General features: G+C 41.1%; 1 protein-coding gene across 13 annotated transcripts in view; it reads left to right on the top strand.

Annotated features, from left to right (window-relative positions):
- Positions 1-26,309, top strand: part of DMD (dystrophin) — a 2,032,119-nt gene that overhangs the window by 1,302,874 nt on the left and 702,936 nt on the right. The gene's annotated exons all lie outside the window — the stretch shown is intronic.

Here is a 26,309-nt window from a genome sequence, read left to right as displayed (position 1 = left end):
AAAAGCTCATGAACAATCAAAACATCTATAGCTTCTCATAATGTGTTTTTGTTTATATTCATAATATACTGTGCCAAATTTTATTGTTTTATTTTGGCATGGATTTTTCTATTATTATTTTGTTAAATGTTGTAAATAAAGCAAACATGGGATATCATAATATCCAGTAAAATAAATCTACAATTGTACACATAAAAATATTGGGTCAAAAGTGAAATTGTATTATTCTAAGGTTAGATCCAGAACTAAGTTAGTTGCACTTCATTCCAACTGAACTGTTTTAAGTTTAGCCACCACTAGATTGTCCCATTGATTTTAATGGGGCTTAACGTACGTTCAGCAAACTTAAACTGCAGTCCTAAAACTATTTCCTGTGTGTAAGTCCTATTGAATTCACTTGGACTTACTTCTGAGTAGATATGTATGGAATTGTGCTGTTGTCTGGATTCAACCCAATTTATTTAGAAGGCATTAGTCCGCATGTGACTAAAGCACACTTACTCATTAAGGCTGCAATCTAATACACACTTACCTGGGAGTAAGTTCCATTGAACCTAATGGAGCTGAGTAGACACGTATTGGATTGTAGCCTAAGACCACCATATTATGCAAACTTACTAGAGAGTACACCACACTGAACACTGTAGATTCATGGCACATTCTAATTGTCCCCTTAGTGCCAACCTGTCACCTTTCCATTGGTTGATCCTCTAACTATGCTCTCCACTTCTTATGCACACGGCATATTAATTTCTCCACCCATATCTGCATTCCAGTTAGCCATTACAGCAGCAGCTTACAAGCACGTATTTTACTGATAAGCTTCAGCAAGCATGTGACTTCTCTAGGCCTTGTAAAATTTAGTTTCTCTTTTTTGTTTTTTCTTATAAACGCTTGTTCTGAGTCATCATGTGTACATTTGGGGGAACATTTGAGGGGCTATCAAGGTTAGATTGACATAAATGTTACTGTTGATCATTTTTTGTCACCACTTTTCTGGATATTTCAAACAAAAAATAGTTCCAGAGAACTGTGGGATTTCCCCAGGGGTGTAGCAATTGGGGGGGGGGCAAATGAGAGCATCTTCCCCCATGATAATTGTCCTCCTCTAATGAAATTTTCCTTCAGTCCCCAAATTTCTAGCATTGCAGTAACTTAAAACTTGAGTTGAGCTTTTAGAAATACAGTTTAGGCATCCAAAGAGAGGGGCAGGACAAAGTAAACAAGGGTATGCAAACACAGCAAATATAATAAGAGTTAAAGGAGTGAATGAAGTGAACACAAATCTTGATGAATGGGGGAGGGAGTTGGCAAACCCTCAGAGTTTGCAATTGAAGGAAGGAAAGGCAGGAAGAACAGTATTATTATGCACTGCAGAGCATCTCCCTCACCCTGTAGTGCTCAGCCAGCCTCTGTAGGTGGTGGGTGTTATTAGTGCATCTGTTGGGTATGCCTAGGCTTTTGGGCCTAGGTGTTGCAGCAGTCCAGGGCAGGACCTGAGAAGAAGCAGAGTGGTGAGTGAGCTAACTCTCCAAGACCCAGGAAGCCTAATGAAACCGTGCTAATTTAGCCCAGGCAATGAAGAGCTGGAATATTATGCATGTCTGGAAGACTTTTTTTCTCTAGTTTGTTTAAAAAAGTTGAGAAATATATCCTTTCAATCTTTTCAAGCTGGTTCCATTTCACAATGGTTTTGAAGAGTATAATGTGGCTAGAGGTTTATTTTGCAACAGTTTAGACCTCCACCCAACTCTGCAAATGATCATTATAAATAATTCACGTTATTTATTTTTTCTCCTCCATACTTGTGTACTACCAAAATAGAGTGTGTGAGATTTGCTGGTAGAGCAATCTGAAGCAGTGTTAGCTGGCCGGCCCAGGGCCTATCTTTAGAACAGAGGCTGTGTGCTTGTACAGTTAATTCTAGCACCTGTAGTTTGGAGAGATGTATAGTTCCTATGTGACATGCTGTCAAGCATTTCTTTATGAAAAGTGATGTTTGTAGGTATTAATTTATAAGTAAAAGTTCTCTTAATTGCTTTCCTGGCATGGCAAAGGAGACCAGGGTAGTTAGTTCTGGGAAGCTGCTGACTCAGGAGAATTGAACTTGCAGTTCACAAGCTTACTAAAATGTTGCACCTGTACAAAGAAGCCTTTCCACACATGCACACTTCGCATGCTGCAGTACTCACCTTTGGTGGATCTACAGCTGTGTATGAAAATTCATTGCCAACTTTGACACATGAGTTGGCACCATATTCAGTACTTCATCAGAGAAAAACAAACAGTAGTCTTGGCTTTTGAAAGTAACATATTTGAAGGAATTTCAAGTGAACTGTTCTGCAAGTTTGCAGAGAAATCATGGCGCATTAGACTTTATTAAACAGTTCAGATTATTATGCTAGGATGATTTACACAGTATACATTTACTTCCTAGTCACTGATATATTTAGTTTCCATAACTATATTGAATGTGGAAAATATTTTAAATTGATTTGCTTTTTTGTAAAGTTCACAAATCATAGTTCCTAATTAAAATGCATAAATTGCGAGTTATTTTTGTCATCACCTATGAAAACTTCCCCCCCCCAGAAACCTCTTTTACAGTGTCTCTTCTGACACCACAATTTTTGTCTCTGCCCACCCAATGAAAATTGTCTAGCTATACTCACCTCACTTTTAAAAAACAATAGATATTGTCTTATTTCAGTTGAATTAACATAATAAAATCATTTCAACAGAAGCGAAGTATTTGGCTTAAATTTACTTGATATTGCTGCTTGATAACGCAAGGAACTGATCTGGAAATCTGGTCAGACATGTTTGTCAAGAACTGCTTGGTTCTCAGAGAAATTCTGTTGTTTTGAAAAACAAGCACATTTGCTGTTTTACAAATGAGAGAGAAAATAAGTTTCCCCCCCCTCTGCATTCCATCAAGTATTTTTGTTGCTTTGCAACCCTTCCCCTGTCCCCCCACTGCAGTGGATAAGGATGTGGAAAAACAAAATATTGCAGGCTTTGTTCACCTCTAAACTTTTTATTTTTACACTAGTGATGCCCTTTTTCATTTAGAAGTTTGTATGTGCTGAAAAGATGTTCATATGAATAGGAAGGGAAATGTGAAAGATAGTTGGGGAATTCAATTTTCTCACTTGGAATGTGTGATATACTTAGTGTGCCAGAGGTAAGCTGCAGCAGTTGGAAGCAACAGGTACAGTGCTAAATGGATGTTTCTGTCACACCCTCAGGTAATTGATGCTAATGTTTCATATGTAGCAGTACTTGAGACCATCACCTTTATTTATCACGTAAAAACTGTTCTCTTAATCCAGATGCTTGTTTCTCAAATAAGAATAAACATTTAGACCATTTTCAGATAAGGTATGTGTGAGTGGGGAAAACAGGGTCTTGTGGCACCTTAAAACACATTTATTATGTCTTAAGCTTGCATGGACTAGAGTCCACTTTATCTGTTGGACTCTACAAATGCTTATGCCGTAATAAATGCATTAGTTTTCAAGAATGACACAAGGTTCTTGGTTGTATTTGTTGCAACAGGCTAATCTATTCCACAGGGAACAAAAACATTGGGTAGCATTCAGTGCTAGTACTACTCAGAGTAGACCTATTGCAGTTATTAGAGATAACTAGATTATGTTGATTAATTTGATTGGATCTACCAAGTCGACTACGACTTATGGCAACCCTAATGGAACAGAGCAAGGAATTTTGGAAGAAAATCACCCTGTGCTTTATAGATTACAGCAAAGCCTTTGACTGTAGATCATGAAAAACTATGGAATGCTTTAAAAGAAATGGGGGTGCCACAGCATCTGATTGTCCTGATGTGCAACCAATACTCTGGACAAGAGGCTACTGTAAGGACAGCATATGGGGAAACCGACTGGTACACGGGTGTATTTTATCCCCCTATTTATTAAATCTATATGCAGAACATATCATACGGAAAGCAGGATTGGACCAAGATGAAGGAAGTGTGAAAATTGGAGGGAGAAATATCAGTAGTTTAAGATATGCAGACGATACCATACTCTTAGCAGAAACCAGTAATTATTTGAAACAAATGCTGAGGAAAGCACAAAAGCAGGACTACAGCTGAACCTCAACAAGACTAAAGCCAGCAACGTGTCCTCTCAACCCTTGCCCTTCTTGGCTTATTAAAGCTTGCCGAGGGGGTCTGACCGAGTGGATCCAGGGTGTGGTCAACACATCATTGCGGGAGGGAGTGGTTCCAGCCACCTTGAAAGAGGTGGTGATTTGACCACTCCTGAAAAAGCCCACCCTAGAGCCATTGGTTTGTGACAACTACCGACCGGTTGCAAATGCCCCCTTCTTAGAGAAGGTAATTGAGAGGGTTGTGGCGCAGCAACTGCAAGTACTCTTGGATGAAACAGATTATCTTGACCCATCCCAGTCTGGGTTCAGGCCTGGTTATGGGACTGAATCGGCCTTGGTTGCCTTGGTTATAGGGAGAAGAACAGGGGGAGTGCGACCCTGTTGTTCTTACTTGATCTCTCAGAGGCTTTTGATACCATTGACCATGAGATCCTTCTGGGCCAACTTGGTCAGATGGGTGTTGGAGGCACTGTTTTACAGTGGTTCCGATCCTATCTCCAAGGTCGTTCTCAGAGAATAGCATTGGGTGACTATCTTTCGGCCCCCTGGCAGCTGTGCTGTCGGGTGTCACAAGGTACCATCTTGCCCCCCATGCTGTTTAACATCTATATGAAGCCCTTGGGAGCAGTCATCAGGAATTTTGGGGTGAGGTGTCAGCAGTATGCTGATGATACCCAGATCTATTTCTCTGTAACATCTGAATTGGGAGAAGCTGTGCAAGCCCTGGACCGGTGCCTGGACTCGGTGGTGGGCTGGATGAGGGCCAATAAACTGAGTCTGAATCCTAGCAAGGTGGAGGTGCTGTGGGTTGGTGGTTCCCGAGTTCGAATAATTGGTCAGTTGCCTGCTTTGGACGGGGTCGTAGTCCCTCTGAAAGAGCAGGTCCGTAGCCTGGGGGTGCTCCTGGATCCATCTTTGTCGCTAGAGGCCCAGGTGCTAGGAGTGCCTTTTACCAGCTTCGGTTGGTGAGGCAGCTGCAGCCATTTCTGGACCGGGATAGCCTGACCACTGTTGTCCACGCACTGGTAACCTCTGGGCTGGATTACTGTAATGCGCTCTATGTGAGGCTGCCCTTGAGGTTGGTCCAGAAGCTGCAGCTGGTGCAAAATGCGGTGGTGAGACTGCTCACTGGAGCAGGGTATCGCCAACATGTCACCCTGCTGCTGGAAGAACTGCACTGACTGCCCATTTGCTACCGGGCCAAGTTCAAGGTTCTAGTTTTGGCGTACAAAGCCCTATACAGCTTGGGACCAGGATACCTGAAAGACCGTCTTACCCCTTATATGCCCAGTCGATCACTGCGTTCTGCAGGTGAGGGCCTCTTGCAGATACCATCTTATCAAGAGGTTCGTTCTGCACAATATAGGAAACGTACCTTTAGTGTGGCGGCACCTACCCTGTGGAATTCCCTCCCCTTGAATATTAGGCAGGCGCCATCTCTGTTATCTTTTCGGTGCCTTTTGAAGACTTTCCTCTTTCAACAAGCCTTTTAAGTTGAGACCTATCCCAGTCTGCATCTGTGTCAGAATTGTTTAATATGTTTTTTAATAATGTTTTTAACCCGTTTTTAGAGTTTTTTAAAAATGTTTTTAATGCTGTTTTGTTTTAATGTGTTTTAGGATCTGTTTTTATGATGTTTTAAAGTGTTTTGGTGCTTTGTTTGTCGCCCTGGGCTCCTGCTGGGAGGAAGGGCGGGATACAAATTAATTAAATAAATAAATAATAAATAAATAATAAATAATAAAGTAATGACAACAGAAGATTTATGTAACTTTAAATTGACAATGAGAACATTGAACTTGTCAAGGATGATCAATACCTTGGCACAGTCATTAACCAAAATGGAGACAATAGTCAAGAAATCAGAAGACGGCTAGGACTGGGGAGGGCACCTGTGAGAGAACTAGAAAAGGTCCTCAAATGCAAAAATGTATCACTGAACACTGAAGTCAGGATCATTCAGACCATGGTATTTCCGATCTCTATGTATGGATGTGAAAGTTGGACAGTGAAAAAGGCAGATAAGAGAAAAATCAACTCATTTGAAATGTGGTGCTGGAGGAGGGCTTTGTGCATACCATGGACTGCGAAAAAGACAAAGATAATTGGGTGTTAGAACAAATTAAACCAGAACTATCACTAGAAGCTAAAATGATGAAACTGAGGTTATCATACTTTGGACACATCATGAAAAGACATGATTCATTAGAAAAGATAACAATGCTGGGAAAAACAGAAGGGAGTAGAAAAAGGGCAAGGCCAAACAAGAGATGGATTGATTCCATAAAGGAAGCCACAGACCTTAAATACAATCCAATAGGATACCAATAAGTATGGGGAACCTCTGGTCCACAGGCCAAGTTTGGCCTGCCAGAAGTCTAAATTTAGCCCACAATACTGTTTTCTCCAAGCCATGCCCATCTGCCCCATAATTGGCATAGCTGCAAAGAAACAATCGGGACCTTTAAAGTTCACACTCAATTATTCACTGGCAAGCAGTGCTTATATTTGAAATGTTTAAATTTGGCACCAAATGCAAGCCCTGCTGAAATTGGCTCCACTCAGGAGATCCCAATTGGATCTCTTAAGTGGAGCTGATCCCTGCAGAAAGCAGAGCTTTCTTTTGGTGATTAATTTAAATCTAAATTCAGTGCCAAATTGGGAGAGTACTTCCAGTGTGCTGCTTATTGTTCCTTTGAAGTTTGTTGTGACATAAAGTGATTGACAGGAGAATGGCCCTGTTCACCTGTCAAAACTGGTCCACTGAGGGTGGGCCAGTTCTGGATCCAGCCAACTGACGAGATATACTCCCTTTGCCAGACAAGTGGAGGACACTCATTTGACAAGGATCCTCCCTCTGGGAGTGACAGGCAGGGTCCTTTCCAACCTACTGCCTCCTGTCCAGGAGAAGGAGACAGTTCTGTCACCAGACTGACCCTGTCTGCAGGTGAGACAGGATGTGGGTTTAGCTTCCACCACAGCCCTTCCCACCTGCAACTGTAGGCTTGGTTTGCCTTCATGGGTCCTCTCCTATTTCTCTAGTCTGAGTGGTTTCCCTTCCCCTCTGTGTGTCTGTGTCCCCTGGGACTTTTTGTCTTTGGCCTTCCCCCCATTTCATTTTAAGTGATTGCGGAGGGAAGGGGCAGTGGGTGCTGGTTGGGGGTGTTTTTTTTTTCTTTTTCACTGCTGCTGCTGCTAGGACTCTTTCCGGGATGAGGGAAGGCTGTGTTGGACAGTGGAGAGCTCTCTGGCTTCCTGCCCTAATTGTGCCCTCATTCTAGCACTTCCCACAATTTTGGCAGGAGAACCATTTTGGATTGTGCTTTCTGCTTGAGGTTTTTTTAGTAGGAGCGGCATTGTTTTTGTCCTGCTTTGGGTTTATCTATAATGTTTTGGTGGGAGTGCCTTTTTGGATGATGCATCTCACTTAGATCATCACTTCAGCCAACGCTTGCCCCTTCCTCCTTGTGGGCTGGGGAGCTTTGTCAGGTCTGTGGTGCTGCTTTGCTGGGGCTTTATTGCCTTCACTCGGGGAGTAGACTTACGACGTTCAGTTGTCCGGGGGACAAATTTGTGGGGCTTTCTTGCTGCTTACCCTTAGGGTGGTTTAGAGATACACAGCAGTTGTAAGAAGTTCGTATTAGTATTAGTATTATATCCTGTCCTTCCTCCCAACAGAGCCCAGGGCAGCAAACAAAAGCACTAAAAACACTGTAAAACATCATAGAAACAGACTTTAAAATATATTTGAACAAAACATCTTTAATAACATTTTTTTCAAAAAAGCCTAAAAAAAATCTTTTAAAACAATTACAACACAGATGCAGACTGGGGTAAGGTCTCTACTTAAAATGCTTGTTGAAAGAAGCTCTTCAATAGGTGCCAAAAAGATTACAGAAATGGTGCCTGGCTAATATTTAAGGAGAAGGAATTGCAAAAGGTAGGTGCCACTTCACTAAAGGTCTACTTCCTATGTTGTGCGGAACAGACCTCCTGATAATATGGTATCTGCAGGAGGCCCTCACCTGTAGAGCGTAGTGATCGACTGGATATATAAGGGGTAAGACAATCTTTCATGTATCCTGGTCCCAAGCTGTATAGGGCTTTGTACACCAAAACTAGAACCTTGAACTTGGTCTGGTAGCTAATAGGTAGCCAGTGCAATTCTTTTAGCAGTGGGCTGACATGTTGGCGATACCCTGTCCCAGTGAGCAGTCGCGCCACCACATTTTGCATCAGCTGTAGATTCGGGGCCAACTTCAAGGGCAGCCCCACATAGAGTGCATTACAGTAATCCAGCCTGGACGTTACCAGTGCACGAACAACAGTAGTCAGGCTATCCGGATCCAGAAACGGGCGCAGCTGTCTTACCAGCTGAAGCTGGTAAAAGGCACTCCTAGCCACTGAGGTCACGTGGGCCTCTAGCAACAAAGATGGACCCAGGAGGACACCGAGACTACGGACCTGCTCTTTCAGAGGGAGTATGACCCCATCCAAAGCAGGCGATTGAACAATTAACTGAACTCGGGATCCACCAACCCACAGTGTCTCTGTCTTCCTACAATTCCAACTCAGTTTATTGGCCCTCATCCAGCCCACCACCAAGTCCAGGCACTGGGCTTGCACAGCCTCTCCCTATTCAAATGTTACAGAGAAATAGAGCAAGTATCTTCAGCATACTGCCGACACCTCTCCCCAAATTTCCTGATGACTGCTCCGTAAGGCTTCATATAGATGTTAAAAAGCACGAGGGATAAGATGGTCCCTTGAGGCACCCCGAGGCACAACTGTCAGGGCGCCAAAAGACAATCGCTCAATGCTATTATCTGAAAATGACCCTAGAGCAGCCTTTCCCAACTAGTGGGCTACCAGATGTTGTTGGACCGCAATTCCCATCTTTCCTGACCATTGGCAATGCTGGCTGAGGCTGATGGGAGTTGTGGTCCAACAACATTTGGTGGCCCACTAGTTGGGAAAGGCTGCCCTAGAGGTAGTATCAGAAACACTGTAAAACAGTGCCTCCAATGCCTGTCTCAGCAGGTTGGCCCAGAAGGATACCATGGTCAATGGTATTAAAAGCCACCGAGATATCAAATAAGAGTAACATGGTCGCACTGCCCCTGTCCTTCTCCTGATAAAGGGCATCCATCAGTGTGACCAAGGCCAATTCAGTCCCATAAAATCAGGCCTAAACCCAGATTGGAATTGCAAGATAATCTGTTTCATCCAAGAGTACTTGCAATTGCTGCACCACAACCCTCTCAATCACTTTCCCTAAAAAGGGGGTATTTGTGACAATCCAGTGGGCCCAGTGTGGGCTTTTTCAGGAGTGGTCTGATCACTGCCTCTTTCAGGGTGGCTAGAACTACTCTCTCCCACAACGACACATTGACCACACCCTGCATCCACTCAGTCAAACATCCTCGGCCAGTTTTAATAAACCAAGAAGGGCAAGGGTCGAGAGGACACATTGATGTCGGAATTTTTGCAAGCAACTTGTCCACATCATTAGGCCGCATCAACTGAAACTGATCCCAAGAAGTTGCAGCAGTTGTATAGGGTGATAGGCAGGTCTGCCTGTGGGCATCTGGGGAGTGGCTGGTTTCTTTTGGGTTGCTTCCCGTCAAGAGGCTGATAGGCAGGAGTGCCTTTCTTCTGCTCTGTGCAGTGTTTCCCCTTTGAGGTAGACTGGCCTTTTAACTCCCAGGGTCCTTCTCTAACATTATTTATGGCTGCCAGCTTTTGTTAATATCTGTTTCCCATAGGGATCATTTGAGTGCTCCTTACTTCCTGTTTGCCTCTGTTTGAGGTTGTCACTTTCTTGATGATTGTTGCTCACACTCGTTGGTTACTATGGGACAATGGAATCATCTGGCCTTTCTACTCAGTGGGGGGAGAGATGTCTGAGTCCAATGAGTCCTTGGCAGCTGCTTCCAGATCTTCACTACTGGCCAGCAAGGGGTATTCCCTCCTGCTGGTGAATTTCCTAGATTTATTTTCCTACTTACAGACATTCATTTTTCAGTAACTCAGGGAGGCCATCCTATCACATTCTGTTCTACCCCATTCAATTATTGAAAGAATAATTCAATTCTGTTGTAAGAAGCACAAGAAATGTAGAAAACACAAGTCCAAAGCCCACAAAAGGCCCAAGAGGCCTTCCTCTTCCTTGTATAAATTCTCCTGTTCCTCTCGCTCCCATTCTCACCCCCACCCTAGGAAGAGACCCAGTGCTCTGCAGGCCCAGGTTGGGTGACCGCTCTGTGCGGAGGGGGGTAGAATTGGACTCTGTACCAAGGAAGGACCTTGGGGTCAGAGCTCTCTCATGGGGGGGAGGGGGCCCTCTCTGATGAGGAATTTGAAGTGGTTGCTCGGTAGCAGTTGTGGTTTCGCTTTGATTTTTTCTTGCTACTCCTGGAAAAGGCATGCAAGGTGTTGCAGCTTTCGGAGAAGGAATCTCTGGCTGAAGGGGTCAAGGCTACTCCAGTCTTGGGGGCCAATAGGAGTTTTCCCTCTGCTGCCACAAAGCTGGCCACAGTGTGTTTCCACCAGTCTTGAGGATGTTTGGGGTGCGGAATGTGCATGTCCAAACAAGTTAAAGAATGTTTCCAAACTCGCTAGGGAGCTTATACTCTTCCTGATAAGTTAGATTGTATTAACTGATAAGTTCATACAATGTAAGAACACCATACTGTTAACTGTAAAGAAAACCTTATCATTGATATATGCTTCATGCTTTGGAGAAGGCTGAGATGCAACACTCAAGCTTTGTTTAAATATTTTTATCAAATGTAGTTTTGAAGCTTCAGAAAATGTGCTTCATTTAGCTATTGGAGAATATAGTACTCCAACTCATCTGCATTTTTGCCTTGAAAACCTGGTGCTGATGTATTGCTAGCAGGAAAATGGAGTTTTGCATTAGATGAACATCAGCTCATAATATCTGTAGTTTTAGAAATTATGTGTGATATCTAAGAGACTTTTCAGACATCATATACAGTTATTTCTATTGATTGAAACAAATTAGAAAGTCCATTGGATAGGTTGAATGAATGTTGTTTGTTTATTAATCTTACAGCTGGGAACCAAATGGCATCTTCTAGGATGCCTAACAAACTTGCAACCTCTAGCAAGTTTCCATCTCCCTCCCTTTCTTCCCACAGAGACAAAGTATGTCACCTTTGGGAGAGAACTAACTGCTGCTGGCTGAAAGCCTGGGGACACAAATTCATTTAAACTGGTTATATTTGATTACCTTGCTGATCAGGTAATTATTCTTCCTAATAAATTCCAGATCTAAAAAGGCAAGGTTAAAAGTTACAGCCTCACGTTTATGACCACTACAATTTCCATTTGAAAATAGCTATTGATGTGTTTCTTAGGGATGAGAGAACCTCAGCCTCACCTCAAAAAGTATCTTGTAGAGTTCAAAATGTTTCAGAAAAGGGCAACCAAAGTGATAAAGGGGATGGAGCAACTCCTATATGAGTAAAGATTACAACATTTGAGGCCTTTTAGTTTAGAGAAAAAGTGAGTAAGACATGTTAGACGTGTATGAAATGGCATGTATATAGCATGGCATAGAGAAAGTGGAGAGAGAAAAGTTTCTCCCTCTCTCAGAGCACTAGAATTAAGGAACATAAAGCTGAGTGTTGGAAGATTCAGGGCAGATAAAATAAAGCATTTCTTCACACCATGCATAGTTAAGCTAGGGAACTCGCTTCCACAGGAGGCAGTGATGGCCACCAACTTGGATGGCTTTAAAAGCAGATTGACAATACAGTAGGGACCTGCTTTTTGGTGGCCCGCTTTTTGGTGTTCCGCTAATACAGCGGCTTTCAATTAGAGTAAGGCCCCACTCATACAGCGCTTGTTCCACTTTTAAGGTGTTTTCCGGGCATCGGGCACCATTTTATTGATGGAGTTCCACTTTTTGGCGGGTTTCGCTTTTAGGTGGGGGTCTGGAATGTAACCTGCTGTATGAGTGGGGCCCTACTGTATTGATGGCTGTGCTTCTGAATGTTAGTTGCTGGAAGCCTCAGGAGGGGAGAGTGCTGTTGCACTCAGGTCCTACTTACATGCTTCCCTTAGGTATCTGGAAATGTAATGAAAGATGGCTTAGAAATTTCTTATATAAAATAATACATGTTGCATCAATCATACTGGTTGTGATTGTGGCTGATTCTTTTTCTTACAATATAGTGTTAAGTTCACCAGGGTTTCAAGTATGCCCATTGGTTCATTCACAGCTTAGAGTTAACTGGGGAGAATTATCTCTGCCTTTAAACAAATCAGAGAGCATAGGTACTTTTTGGCAGGACTCGGGACTGCAGTGAATCTTGAACTGGTGACCCAAGAGGATTTATCCTGTGCATCACCAAGCAGATCTGACTACAGAGAGAACTCCATGGAGACAAGCCAAGGAAATGCTATTAGCACAGTAGGCCAAAAAGATAAGGGATGCCTATAAAAGGTTTGGGTAGCTACAAGACCTGCCCTTGTCTATGGTCTACCTTCATTTTGCTCCTCCTCACTTGTTGCCCAACCTCAACTTCACAGGGGCAGGTGTTTCAACTAAAGGTGTTCTGTGTGTGTATGAGTGTACATTTGACGGTATAACTAGCAGAAGCATACTCTTTTTTTGCATTTGTTCTTAAAGTATATGTAAATTTATTACCATATTCACTTATTACATTTACTGAAAATATATTAGCAGTGTATGCAATGCAAGCAGCTACTCATCCAATATTTCAAACAGAGGCCATAGCTTGTTCTTGGGTAAAAGTATTGAAATGACTCTTGAAATAAAATATCTAGCACTTAATTGCAGATGGAGAGTTTTAAATGTGTCAGCTCTACACTGCATCAGCAGTGTCGGGGGGGCTGGAAATTCCTGGGTCTTTGGCAGGGAAGGAAAGTCCTTAGCCAGCAGTCGGGTTGTGAATCTGCCAGGCCTATCCGAAGCGTACTTGCCGAGTTAGAAGTCCAGAAGCGAGGTCAGTGAAGGTCCGGGATCAATTGCCAAGGAGGTCAGTCAAAGAGATGCTGCAGGGAAACTAGGTCTACACAAAGCAACGCCTGACGTTGCAGTCAGCAACAAGCTGCAGCCAAGGTGTGCCTTATAAAGAGCAGGATGGACAGCAGGTGTGAGCCCTCAGCGTTTGGGCCTTAAGGAGACAGGCCTGCCTCTCTTCTGCCTGACCTTCTGCTGTCTACGTTCTGCCGGTGAAGGGGGAGTATCCTGTTCACTGTCTGTGTCTGGCTGCAGGGCCTCTGCTGTCCCTGGGGTGCTCTGCAGCTGAGGGGCAGAAGGAGCTGGATTCTCAGGAGGCTCCTCCGTGTCTCCTGCTGCTCCTGGGTCTGCTGCTGTTACTCCCGAGTCATCCTCATCTGAGGAGTCCTCTGACGGGGCCATGACAAAATGCACCATTATTACTGATACTACAACACGTTGGAATAAATCCTAGGAAATCATTAAACCTGTGGGTAAACAAAGATATAACACTTGCAAACTTGAATGCTTGAGCAAAACATTTTTAAACCTTCCTGTCAAGATTATAACCTTAGAAGCATAGCATTACTTCAATGCCCTAAACTATATTACTACTTTGTAATAATATTTTTCTTCTGGAAATTGATACTTTGCACATAATATGTTATTGATGTACCTTAATTCTTTGGAATCCCAATTCTAAATATTTGCTGAAGCATATCTCACCATGATTTACTGTATGCATAATAAAGTACATATGAAGAACCCTGCTGGATCAGTGCTCATGTAGTCTAGCATCCTGTTCTCACAGTGGCCAACCAGATGCCTATGAGAAGCTCACAAGCAGGACCTGAGTGCAATAGTGCTCGCCCCACTTGTGATTCCCAACAGTGGAAGTAGAGACATACTGCCCTGACAGTGGAGACAGAACACAGCCATTGTAGCTAGTAGCCATTGATAGGCTTATCCTTCATGCATTTGTCTAATCCTCTTTTAAAACAATCCAAGTTGGTGGCTATCACTACCCCTTCTGGAAGCAAATTCCATAGTAACTATTGTTATTTATTCCATAACTTGGAGAATGCCTTCTCCCAGGCTGTCATCTCCCATATTCTGTGGGTAGAGGGCCCCCCTTTACTTGTCTCAACATCTGAGAGAATCTGTAGGGAAGGAGGCCTAAGTTATTTAGGCCAGTGTGGTGTAGTGGTTGATTGATTTGTTTATTTCGGTACAAGACCACCAAAGTGGTGTAGTGGTTAAGGTGTTGGACTGGGAGATCTGAGTTTGAATCCCCACACAGCCATGAAGCTCACTGGGTGACCTTGGCCAAGTCACTGCCTCTTAGCCTCAGAGGAAGGCAATGGTTAATCTCCTCTGAATACCGCTTACCATGAAAACCCTATTCCTATGGTCACCATACATTGGAATCGACTTGAAGGCAGTCTATTTCTATTTTTCAAGTTGTTTAGGGCTTTAAACACTAGTGTGAACACCTTGAATTGGCCCGGAAATGAACTGTCAACCAAAGCAGCTTTTTTAAAGCAGGTGTTATATGAGATCTAAATGGAACTCTGGCCAATAATCTGGCTGTTGCCTTTTGGAGTGCCTTGTTGTAAACTTTCTCCATGTGGGAGTTGGTCCAACCTCTTGATTATTTTGGTGCTAGAATACTAGTACTAGAATTGATATTATACTATTCATACCTATTTTACATATTTACACATATTTACATCACCAATTATATTGCATATTTTAAGTATACAAAGTCATTCACATACATTATCCAAGCATTCATTGCAACAGTGCTGTAACCGAGCCTTTTATTATCATCCTTGTACCTTATTGGAGTTTATAACTAAGGCTACAATCCTAACACCAGTCACCTGGGAGTAAGCCCCAATGAATTCAGTAGGAATTACTTCTGAGTAGACATGGCTAGGATTGTGCTGTGATATGTGATCTGAATCCAGCTCACATTTCTCAAAAATTAGAATGGCCAACCCCAGGAGACTGATGAATCCAAATGATTTCCTGAGTACTCTCATGCAGTTTCCAGTTAGCATGTCTAGCCCTCCTGTTGATGTGGGATACGGAGATGGCTCAGGCAATTGATATGATTGCTACTAAGTGTCCTCTTTCAGTGAATATAGTTTGTTCAGCTCCTTGGTTTACCACAGAACTGGGGCCAATGAGCAGATGGGGCAATATCTGGAATACCAGTGGTAGAATTTTTTTTAATGAATTCAACTGAGTGCAGGTAATAGCTCCATCTTGGAGCCTACTCTTGTGGCAGTGATGGTAATGAATGAGCAATATTTCGCTTCCATTGTGGCATCTGGCACAGCCTCCAGGGCCCATAGGATAGTGCCCTAAATGGATTATAAGCTATAGCTTTTTGATTTGCCTAAGCAAAACCTATAGTTCTAGTTCTATTTTTAACTGCACTTCGCATCATGAAATTCTGTTTCTCTAGTTTAAAATAATGTTGACAAGTGTTAAAGTTGAGGAATTTTTGTGTATAATAAAAAATAATACCTATGTATAGTTTTGACAGTAAAGTAAGCATGGCATGTGCTGACAAAGAAATCAATACAAGCTCTCAAAACAGTGGTGTGCATTCTTCAAGTATTGGAAATTAAACTTGAAAAGAAATGTTTCTTAATTTTACTATTTATTATTTATTTATTTATTTTATTTGTTTCATTTTTAGACCGCCCATAGCTAGTAGCTCTCTGGGTGGTGTACAAAACAGATTAAAAATACAATTTTATAATAAAATCAATCACATATATCAACAACAATATTAAAATAAAACGTAGACATAAACATTAACATTAAAAACATTAAAAAGCCTGGGAGTACAGCCAGGTCTTAACCTGGCGCCTAAAAGAAAGCACCGTAGGTGCCAGGCGTATCTCTTCAGGTAAGCTGTTCCACAATTCGGGGGCCACTACAGAAAAGGCCCTAGATCTGGTAACAATCCTCCGGGCATCCTGGTGAGATGGTACCCGGAGGAGGGCCTTAGATACTGAACGAAGTGAACGGGTAGGTTCATAGTGGGAGAGGCGTTTCACAAGGTACTGTGGTCCCACACCATGTAAGGCTTTATAGGTCAAAACCAGCACCTTGAATCTGGCTCGGAAACAAATAGGTAGCCAGTGCAAACGGGCCAGGACAGGTGTTATATGCGCAGACTGATTGGTCCTCATCAATAGCCTGGCTGCCGCGTTTTGCACCAGCTGAAGTTTCCGAACTGTCTTCAAGGGCAGCCCTACGTAGAGTGCATTACAGTAATCCAATCTAGAAGTTACCAGGGCGTGAACAACTGAAGCGAGATCGTCGCTGTCCAGATAGGGGCGTAGTTGGGCTACTAAACGAAGATGGTAAAATGCATTCCGAGCCACCGAGGCCAGTTGAGCCTCAAGCGACAAGGAAGGGTCAAAAAGGACCCCCAAACTACGAACCTGTTCTTTCAAGGGGAGTGTAACCCCATCTAGAACAGGATGAACATCCACCATCTGGGCAGGGAAAGAGCTCACCAACAGTGTTTCAGTCTTGTCTGGATTGAGTCTCAGTTTGTTAGTTCTCATCCAGTCCATTATCGCGGTCAGGCAGCGGTTTAGCACATCAACAGCCTCACCTGAAGAAGGTGAAAAGGAGAAATAGAGCTGCGTGTCATCAGCGTACTGATGGCAACGCACTCCAAACCTCCTGATGACCGCACCCAGAGGCTGGATGTAGATGTTAAAAAACATGGGGGACAAAACCGACCCCTGAGGGACTCCACAATGGAGAGTCCAGGGTGTCGAGCAATGTTCCCCAAGCACTACCTTCTGGCGACGATCCGCTAAGTAGGAGCAGAACCACTGCCAAGCAGTGCCCCCAACTCCCAACTCCGCGAGTCTCCCCAGAAGGATACCATGGTCGATGGTATCAAACGCCGCTGAGAGATCAAGGAGAATCAACAGAGTCACACTCCCTCTGTCCCTCTCCCGACAAAGGTCATCATACAGGGCGACCAAGGCTGTTTCAGTGCCAAAACCGGACCTAAAACCGGATTGAAATGGATCCAGATAATTGGTTTCATCCAAGAGCGCCTGGAGCTGACCGGTGACCACCCGCTCCAAAACCTTGCCCAAGAAAGGGACATTCGCCACCGGTCTATAGTTGTTAAGAACATCTGGGTTTAAAATATAACCAGAGGGCTTAAAGAGGGAGCATCATTATTGTATATTAAGAGATATCTTGGAAATTTTTCAACACCTACTAGAGATTTCTCAAGATGTTCTAGAAGCTAGGACTTACTTTTAGAGGTGGTTCAGATATAGCTAGTTCTTCTTAAACCATGGTTATTGAGCTGAGAACAAATTGTGTGCTTCCTCTTCCCAACATTTTATGTGGTTAATAAGGCAAGTTTAAATCACATTTTTTCCTGATTCAGATGTAATGAGAAAGTATTGTTTATTTATTAATGATGGGAATCTTCAGTTTGGCCCCATAAATGAAGGGAAGAAGGGAGGGAAGAAAAAAGGAAGAAAGAAACATTTGTCATAGTTCTGAAATCTACTGTAGCAATTTCCAGCTAGTGTTCAATCTAGCCAAGTCTCTATCATCCTCATTAATATTATCTTATGGAAGTTTCATTTGTTTAGCCATATATATTAATTTTGTAATATAAATTTCTAAATTCACCCAGGTTCATAACACCTGAAAATTTAAGGGGGCGCATGCACGCGATTGAGGGAATAGCAGGGTAAACCGCTTGCTCTGCTAACCTTGTAATTTAATCACTGCACCTTTGCGTGAAAACGGACAGTGAAATTGACAAGAACACTCAAGAGGCACAGGAAAAGACTCTGCAGCGGCTGGGAAGCTGAAATTGACAAACAGAGGCTTCCTTTTAGGGTTTTTACACCCGCTGAAAACAACGCACCAGGGAAAAAAAACAAAAAAAGACCCGGGAAATCACAATTTCAAAATGGCGGTGAAAACATCTAAAACATCTAAAAGTGAGTTAATGCAAGACTTAACTCTTGAAACAGAGTCAGAAATATTAACATCACAATTAGCTTCACAATTTGCATCCCTTCAGAGCTCCTTGCTACAAAAATTGGATGATAGTTTTAAAATATTAGACAAAAAAATTTCATCTCTGACAAACAAAATAGAGGACACTACCAAAACAACAAATGAAGCATTAACATTAGGAATACAGCACGCAGAGGTAATTAAACATATTGTGCACAGTCATATAGACCTCCTAAATCGTGTGGATGACCAGGAGAATTGGGGCTGTTGCAAAAATTTGAGAGTGTGTGGGATCAAAGAATGGTCAGATAATAAAGATGTTACTCAAGTCTTAATAAATTGGTGGTCATCAATAATACCAACAGCAGGCATCACTGCATCTGACATAGAACGTGCACATAGAAGCCTGGGTCCACGGCCGAAAAATAACCCCCCTCCAAGAGACATTGTAGTTGCATTCTATAATTTTGCTAAAAAAGTTGCTCAAGATCATGCGTGAAAAAAATCAAATTGGATTTGAAGGCAGCCCGGTACTATTTCTACAAGGTTTGAGTGCTGAAACACTACGCAAACGTAAATCATTTTGCCCTGCTACTGAATTATTCAGAGCAACAGGCATCAAATATCGCTGGGACTTCCATTTGCACTGATAGTGGAAGCGGATGGTGTACAACACAGAGTATTGAGCAGAAGAGAATTGGTGAGCGTACTAGCAATATTCAGCCTGAAATCTCCTTGGGAAGAAGAAGAATTGGATTTTGATGACCTTCTCAGCATGGTTGTAGAGGGGTAGGATTGGAGATCCTTTCCTCAAGCTACAAAACGCAGAAGACGTCAACGAAATGAAATATCTATCCATACAACCAATTCTCAGAGATCAGTGAGATCAATGTCCACAAGAAGGAAGTAAAATTTAGATGATAGGTAACAAAACAAATCAACGTAAGCAAAGATTTCAAGGGACAATGATATAAACTCGCAAAAAGGTTATGACTGTGCCATATGCAACACATTGGGGTTAGCGGAAGCATATAGAAGGGTTTGGATAAAAGTTTTAATTGATATTGTTTAGGTTTACAATATACTCACAAGAGGCAATAAGCCTCAGAAATTCGACCAACTAACACAGGGCTGTCTCTGACAATACCTGTAAGCAGGGAAATCTTCTCTGTCTTTAGGTAGTTAGGTACGGGGGTTATATGTTGGGAGGGGAGTTAAATGTTACTCGGGGATTACAGAGCCACAGTTTAGTGTTTTATCAGCATATATGGTTTTGCACAGAAATAATCTGGAGGGGTTGGTGTAATGATAAAGAGCAATGGAACATACAGGTGATCATACTGAATCAGTGGAGTATTGCATATCTCTGAACATAAAGTATTGACACTAAATGTGAGAGGCATGGGAGATGCCATCAAAAGACAAAGGGTTTCAGATAATATTAGGAATCAGAAACCCTCAATTATATTTTTACTGGAAATATATAAGCCAAAACCCAACTGTCACCTACTTCCACATAAATATTTTGGTAAACAATGTTTGGCTTTAGGAGGTAATCACTCAAGAGGGGTGGGAATTATATTTGCTAAATCACTAGATTTCCAGGTTCAAAAACAACAAATTGATTCAGAGGGTAGATACATCTTCCTTTCAGGTTCACTACAAAAATCGCAACTTTACACTTGCATCAATTTATTCTCCTAATAATAATCAATTTAATTTTTTATCCACAATATTAAGAAATCTCCAGAAATTTGCATCAGGAGAAATCCTCATTGGTGGAGATTTGAACATGATTTGTGACCCCAAGTTAGACAGAAGCATAGGAACGCCAGCATCGGCTACAAGGAGTAAATCTCCCATGCACTGTCTATTATAGAAACACAGGTTAATAGATGCTTGGCGTCAAAGAAATGCTGGAATCAGAGATTACACATATCACTCACCCAGATTTAAACTTTCCCCAGATTAGATTACATCCTAGTATCTCTAAACTTAATAACAAACATTACTAGAGTGGATATATATCCTAGACTGGTATTGGATCATGCTGCAGTTGGAACATACATAAACATTCTTTCTGATACTCCATATACTCCAATATGGAGATTTGACTCATTCCTTCTTGCAGACTGATCAATTACCAAAACACTTCAGGAACAATTGAAAGAATATTTTGACATAAATAATACACCTGACATCAATTTTAACATTATATGGGATGCTATGAAAGCAACGAGAGGTCACTGTATAAATGAAATGGTTAAAAAGAAACGTAATACTGAACCTATTAAAACTCTACTATTACAAGAGGTGGAAAATTTAGAATCTCAGCATAAACAAAACATTTCTGAATACACACTAAGGAAATTACAAAAGAAAAAGAAAGAATTAGAGGCAATAAATTCTGCTAAAATAGCTAAATCCATTTGGTATATGAAGCAAAAATATTATGAATGGGAAAATAAAAACTCTAAACTATTAGCTCATGCCCTTAAGATGAGGCATACAGCCACAAAAATTATGGCACTATCACATCAAGAAAAAACAACATATGACACTAAAGAAATCAATGTTTTACGGAATTTTATAAGGAATTATATAGTAACATACCTACCAAAACAGAAAAGATCCAAGAGTATCTTACTGATTTTTCTCCTCCTACCCTCTCAAATGCTCAGAAAAACTCTTTAAACCAAGACATAACAACAGAGGAAGTATCTAATGCAATCACAAGACTCAAGCACAATACAGCTCCTGGGCCAGATGGATTTAATAGCACGTTCTGTAAATCCTTTAAAGAGACACTAATCCCACATTTAACCCAATTATTCAATTTCATTTGGGCAGGGGGAACTATCCCAGACACTTGGAAGACTTCCCGTATAATTGTTATTCCTAAACCAAATAAAGACAAATTGAAATTAGAATCCTATCGACCAATAAATCTTCTCAATCAGGACCAAAAATTATTCACAGCCATAATAGCAACTAGACTTAATTCAATGATTTCTGATTTGGTCCATACAGATCAAACAGGATTCATTACAAGTAGAATATCTCGGATCCCATCAGAAGACTACTCAATATAATATATCATGCCAAACACTATAAAAAATCACTAGGTGTTTTATCACTAAAGGTAAAGGTGTCCCCACACTTGTAGTGCGAGTCGTTTCCGACTCTTAGGGTGACGTCTTGCTACATTTACTAGGCAGACCATATATATGGGGTGGGGTTGCTAGTTCTGGCCCTGGCCTTTCTTTACCCCCCAGCTTATGCCGGGTACTTATTTTACCGACCTCAGATGGATGGAAGGCTAAGTGGACCTCGATCCCTTTTACCGGAGATTCGACTTCCTCCTTCCTTTGGAATCGAACTCCAGCTGTGAGCAGAGCTTCAGCTGCATTACCACCACTTACCACTCTGCACCACAGAGGATCACTAGACATCTATAAAGCCTCTGATTGTCTGAATTGGAATTATTTAAAAGAAGTACTAGATAAATATCATCTGGGAGAAAGAGCATTAAATATGATAGACCATCTATATGATACAACTGCTGCAATGATACGTACTAATAATTTGGACTCAGACCCTATACTGAAACAAGGATGTCCCTTATCCCCTTTACTATTTGCCCTTTCCTTAGAACCATTGGCCATGAAACTACGTTCACATGTCCAAATAAAGGGTTACCAAACTAAAATAAATGGAGAAGAACATCTACTAAATGTATATGCAGATGATATGACATTAATGCTAGGAAACCCATCACAATCAGCCCCGTTACTTAAATTGATGTTGAAAACATTTATAAAAATATCTGGACTCAAGGTTAATTTTAATAAATCGTCCATAATGTTTTTTCACATTGGTCCTCAGGATCAGTTAATGATTCGTAAAATGTTGGGAGTTAACATATGTAATTCTGCTTTTCGTTATTTAGGGATTTTAATTCCGAAAAATATCTCAAAAATATTTTGCATTAATTATCACCCTTTAATACATAAAATGAATATAGACTTAAACAAATGGAAAAAAATTAATTTACCCACATTAGGTCAGATAGCTGCCATACAGATGAAAATAATACCCAAATTCCTCTATTTGTTTCCGATGCTTCCTCTTCTTATCACTCATAATACAATTTGTAAATGGTAAAATATATTAAATAATTTCATATTTCAAAATAAAAGACCACGATTAGCATTGACCTCTTTTTACACGCAGACAAATGCTGGGGGCTGGGGACTTCCAAACTTGTATTTATATTATACAGCATTTCAATTACATCAGCTCAGTTTCATGATAATGAGATAAAAAAAGACTTGGATTAGATTGGAGGAATCAATGTTATCCACTGGTAAATTATGGAATTTACCTTTTTTACCAATTCGTAACACATGGCTTAAAAATATTAATAACCCGTTTACAAAAACTACATTCACTATTTGGAAACATTGGCAAATGAAATTATCCCCAATATATTCCCCTTTGACTCCCCTGCAAACTTATCTGAATGCAGGAGATAATTTTCTGAAAAAATACATGGAATCAGCGGAAAAGAAAGGATATTTTAGACTCAGAGATTTCTTTCCACAAGGAAGACCAATCACTATCCAACAACTGAAAATAGATATTCTGTCATGGAACTTAGATTGGCTATACACATTTCAACTAAATTCTGTAGTGAAAGACCCTCAGATTAAAACATATGGTACTAAAAATATTACACAATTTGAAAAGGTATTATTTGAAAATGGTCATAATGGAAAAGGATTGGTATCCAAAGTGTATGAATATTACTAGAAAATGACATGGGAAATCTAGCAGGATTAAAAAATCAATGGGAAAAAGATCTGGGATATGTCTTGGAGACATCAGATTGGACTTCAATATTTATATCTAAATATAATAAAACTGTTTCAGCCGTGCACAAAGAGACTTTTTTGAAAATGCTGCATAGATGGTACTTCACACCAGTTCAACTTTCACATATTTCTTCTTCAATATCCCCCCTATGTTGGAGGGGATGTAACCAAAAAGGAACCTATTTTCATGTTTGGTGGACTTGTACAAAGATCAATAGATTTTGGATTTCAATTCAAGATGAACTCAATAAAATTACGAAACAGTACACTTAAAACCGGAATTATTCTTATTATCTTTATTCAAAGGTGAAAACAATACGTTAAAATCAAAACATCTGATATCCAAATTGTTACTGGTAGCAAGAATAACGATATTACAACATTAGAAAAATTTAGTTGAGCTGAACATACAGATCTGGTATAACAAAATTTGGACATTAGCAATATTGGACAAAATAACACTGCATCTTTGATTTTTGAGAGGTACGGCAAAACCAGAAACATTCCAGTCAACATGGTGGAGATTTATAGATTATACTTCACAACAAGATCTACACAAATAACTTTCTTCATCAGCAAAAGCTATCTGGTTTTCATAAATAACTAATAGGGTCCATACAGTTTTATTTCTCCCAAATATTATTCAGCTATACTAGATATTCAGGTTTCAAAACACTCACCTGTATGTTATCACTTATCTATGTATTCTTACACTTCTGCATATTGGCTATATCAATATCATAAATATCGGCTCTGGGGAGGGGGAGGGGATTAGGGTTACACTTATGTTGCTGTATTGATTATGTTAAATTTTTGTATAACAACAAAATGTTAATAAAAATAAATTAAAAAAATAACACCTGAAAATTTGTATAAACCATGTTTTCTTCGGTTATTGTATCTTGATCTTGAATAAAAAGCAGAATCCTGGAAAAAATTGATGACCAACATTTCCTCCTAGTTTAAGTACATGCCATCATTGAATTCAGAATATGAATATGTCATTTATGTCCTTTGTAAAGAGATTTGTTCTTCATTATTTCCCTTAAATGTGTGTCAGGATTAAAATATATTTTATCGAGTAATTCTGGTGGGGGTGAAAATCCATGGTGGAGCTACCATGACTTCTTCAGCCCTGTACGCTCAATGGGGCCAGAGCAGGAGGTGGAAGATGGCTTTTTCTCTCAAATTCATGCCACCCATCCCATTGACACCAGTGGGAGAGAAATTAACTATGCCAACTTCAGGGCTTTGTTATTGACCCTTTTGGGGTGGGGCCTTGGGTAAATGAGCTGCTTCAGACACACACCTTTCCCACACCACTGGCAGAACTTTGCCAGGAGGCAACTTGCATGTATGTGTTGGATCATAGTCATGCTGTTCAAGAAGAGAAAGTACACCAGTGTTTTTGCTATGGGCATTGATAGGCTTTTATGGAATGTTACAAAATGTGCATAGGAAAGGAATGGTAAAAACTGAATCCTATACTTGGTCTCTTGTAAGTACAGTAGGGCCCTGCTTTACAGCGATTCGCTTTATAGCAATTTGCTAATACAGCGGTCTCAATTAGATGCAATTAGACTAAAGCCCCACTCATATGGTGCTTGTTCTGCTTTTACGGTGGTTTTTGGGCATCGCGTGCCATTCTATTAAATGGGTTCCGCTTTACAGTGGTTTTCGCTTTACAGCGGGGGTCCGGAACGTAACCCGCCGTATGAGTGGGGCCCTACTGTAGTGGTATATTCATGCCAAGACACACTGGGTCAAAGTGCCATTACTTTTTTGGCAGCAAGAGCCCAGCCAGAGCTCTATATTTCCTACGAGCCAATCAGTATGAAAGAGGAGCATATTAGCCAATAGCCACTAAGAACAGTCTTCTCACTTGGCTTGCTAACAACATGCTTCTTTGTCCTTTCATGCTGATTGGCTCCTAGGGATGTCTGTTGAGGGAGAAACCAAGCACGGAAAGGACACCAAAGACAACAGAGAGCAAGCAAGGAATTCTTCTCTTGCCCCATGTTATCTTAGCAATAGCCCTAAGAGGTAGGGGTGGGTGTGGGTGTGGGGGAGGAGATGGCAGTGGAAAGCTAACCTTTCTTTGTTGTTTGTTAACAAGGATCTCAGTTTGCAACCCAGGAGCAAAAACAAAAAAAGGGGGGGATATGTGCTTTTGTTCCAGTCCAAAGCCAGAAGGAAACATCTCAGAAACAAAACAAAAGAAAAAGCACTTAGTGAGTGTTCCTTATCAACTCTCTGATGGGGGTGGGGTGGGGAGTGGTTGCCTTCCTTCCTCTTGCTTTCTCTGGTGGGAAAACTATGGAAGGAGATTGTGAGGGGATTTATTTTAAGAAATTATGTATGGATTGTTTGCATTTGTTCTGTGAACATGTGGTAAAAAGGGCTTGTGTGATTAGTTGCCAGATGTAGTGTCCCCCTTCTTTCTCTCAGCATTGTAAGTGTGAGGAGGTGGACTAGTGTTTTTTCCATGGATGTTTTTTCCATGCTGAAGAGCAGTTAGGCACTCTTGTGATTTTTACAAAGGGGATAACTTGAGTTGCTTTAGAGGGGGGAATCCCTCAGCTAGAGTTCACATTGTTTCCTTGTCTTCCCAGTTCCCTCCCCCTGTCTAGATCTGTTGTTATGCCAGGAGGGCCTAGCCAGATGAACTAAATTACAGAAGAGAGTTCAGGTGTCTGTATTTAAAATACATGCTGAAAAATAGGAATGTAGGAAGATCAAATAATATAGTGTTGTTCCTAGTATCGGCTACTGTTACTTCCATATCTTCCTAGTAGATAGATTCTCCATTGCTGCAATTCCCAGTTTTAACAGTTAATCTTTATCCCAAGGGAACTCTGGCAACTGCAGGTTTGTGAGGGGAATAGGTGTCTCCTAGCAACTTTCAGTACCCTTAACAAAGGATAGTTCCCATGATTCTTTGAGGAAAGTCACGACTGCTTAAAGTGTAATAATAGTGCTATAAATCTGTGGTGTAAATGTAGCCCTAGTCCCACACTTGGCTGTCATTTCAGAATTCTGAAAATCAAAACATTTCTGACAATATAGCTCCCAAAGAGAGAGAGAGAGATGGGGGGCAGTCTATGCATACAGCAGTTTTATTCTGGTTCTATTACACTTTAACTGTGATAGCTTTCCAGAAAGAATTCTGGGGACTAGTTTGGTGAAGGCGCTGAGAAATCTCCTTTAGAGATCACAGAACTACACTTCCGAGGAAGATTTGAGGAAAGCTCTGGCAGTTAAAGTGGAATAGAATCAGA

The sequence above is a fragment of the Rhineura floridana genome, chromosome 5 (assembly GCF_030035675.1).
Source record: "Rhineura floridana isolate rRhiFlo1 chromosome 5, rRhiFlo1.hap2, whole genome shotgun sequence".
NCBI classification, from domain to species: Eukaryota; Metazoa; Chordata; class Lepidosauria; order Squamata; family Rhineuridae; genus Rhineura; species Rhineura floridana.
This window is presented reverse-complemented; position numbering and strand designations above follow the sequence as displayed.